General features: G+C 49.2%; 1 pseudogene; it reads right to left on the minus strand.

Annotated features, from left to right (window-relative positions):
- Window positions 1-953: 953 nt before the first annotated feature.
- Window positions 954-2,439, minus strand: part of LOC139640266 (FHF complex subunit HOOK-interacting protein 2B-like) — a 13,452-nt pseudogene continuing 11,966 nt past the window's right edge.

Here is a 2,439-nt window from a genome sequence, read left to right on the forward strand (position 1 = left end):
TCAGGAACCAGTAACTCAGAAACCAGTAACTCTGAAACCAGTAACTCAGGAACCAGTAACTCAGAAACCAGTAACTCAGAAACCAATAACTCAGGAACCAATAACTCAGGAACCAGTAACTCAGGAACCAGTTAAAACATTAGTATTGTGTTTAAAATAAATATGAACTTGTTTTCTTTGTGTTATTCGAGGTCTGAAAACTCTAAATGACAATATTTGTATTTGGAATTTGGGAGAAATGTTGTCAGTAGTTTATAGAATAAAACAAAAATGTCCATTTTACTCAAACACATATCTATAAATAGTAAAACCAGAGAAACTGATAGTTTTGCAGTGGTCTCTTCATTTTTCCAGAGCTGCATAAATATAAACATTAAGACATTAATTAACACACAGACTCTACAACAATTTAACTTCTTCTGTCCTTCATGTTGCTGCTGTTCAGTCTGGAGAACAGACTGCTCCACCTTTCACTCTGCTGACTAACTCTAAATCCAGCTGGTCACACACACACACACACACACTCACACACACACACACACACAGGTCACACACACACACCACACACACACACACTCACAGGTCACACACACCACACACACACACACACACACAGGTCACACACACACACACACACACAGGTCACACACACACACCACACACACACACACTCACAGGTCACACACACCACACACACACACACACACACACACACACACACACACACACACACACACACACTCACACAGGTCACACACACACACACACACACACACACACACACAGGTCACACACACACACACACACACTCACACTCACACACACACACACACACACAGGTCACACACACACACACACACTCACACTCACACACACACACACACTCACACACACACACACACACACAGGTCACACACACACCACACTCACACACACACACACACAGTCCTTACCCGGCGCTGTTGTCCAGTCCCACCAGTTGTCTCCTGACGTTCACCAGTCTGTCTGTCAGATTGGGAACCAGCTGGATCCTCTGCATCAACTCTCCTATCACCTGACACACACACACACACACACACACACACACACACACACACACACACACACACACACACAGATAAGCAGTCCATTAACCTGGGCTGGCCTGTAGTTTTCTTTCTGTGTTTTACCTTGATAAGAAAAATCAGTGAAGCAGACAGACTGTCTGTCTGTCTGTCTGTCTGTCTGTCTGTCTGTCTGCCTGTCTGTCTACCTACCTGCCTGCCTGTCTGTCTGCCTGCCTGTCTGTCTGTCTGCCTGCCTGTCTCTCTGCCTGTCTGCCTGCCTGTCTGTCTGTCTGCCTACTCATCTGACTTGGATATTTGGAAATGACTTGAGACTTGTTTCTGACTCCAGGTCAGTTTTGGTTTGAGATCTGAAAACAAACAGATCCTCCTGTGACTGTCTGTCTGCACAGCAGGGAGACAGGCTGTCTGGAGCAGTGAGACAGGTTGATGTAGGGGTATGAACCTGTCTGTCTTACCCTGATGAGGACAGAGAAGGGAGACCTGGAGCAGTGAGACAGGTTGATGTAGGGGTTCAGCAGGTACTCCTGCAGCAGTGGATGGCTGAACGCAGACAGTCTGGACAGGAGAGACGTCAGCTGCAGGTTCAACTCATACGGCTGGACAGACAGACAGGCAGAGAGACAGGCAGAGAGACAGGCAGAGAGACAGACAGAGAGACAGACAGGCAGAGAGACAGACAGGCAGAGAGACAGGCAGAGAAACAGACAGGGAGACAAGCAGACAGGACAGTTTATTAACTCCTATTAACTGGTATTAACAGACAGACAGACAGACAGACAGACAGACAGACAGACAGACAGACAGACAGACAGGCAGGCAGACAGACAGGCAGGCAGAGAGACAGGCAGACAGACAGGCAGGCAGAGAGACAGACAGAGAGACAGACAGACAGACAGACAGACAGACAGACAGACAGACAGGCAGGCAGAGAGACAGGCAGACAGACAGGCAGGCATAGAGGCAGACAGACAGACAGGCAGGCAGAGAGACAGGCAGACAGACAGGCAGGCAGAGAGACAGACAGACAGACAGACAGACAGACAGACAGGCAGACAGACAGGCAGGCATAGAGGCAGACAGACAGACAGGCAGACAGACAGGCAGACAGACAGACAGGCAGACAGCAGGTCTACCTGCTCCAGGATGCGTCCCAGTCGGTCTAACAGCACCTTGAGGAGCAGACCTTCATAGAAATCAGCTGAGGAGGAGGAGGAGGAGGGAGGAGGAAGACTGACCGGCCAATCCCAAGACTGAGAGAGAGACTGACACTCCTTCACCTGGAGGAGAGAGGAGAGGAGGAGAGAAGGAGAGGAGAGGAGGAGAGGAGGAGAGGAGAGGAGAAGAGGAGAACAGAGGAGAGGAGAGGAGGAGA

Source organism: Centroberyx affinis, unplaced genomic scaffold, assembly GCF_046629955.1.
Source record: "Centroberyx affinis isolate AG114_WGS23_722 - 3 ecotype Tasmania unplaced genomic scaffold, CSIRO-AGI_Caff_v1 ptg008832l_1, whole genome shotgun sequence".
NCBI classification, from domain to species: Eukaryota; Metazoa; Chordata; class Actinopteri; order Beryciformes; family Berycidae; genus Centroberyx; species Centroberyx affinis.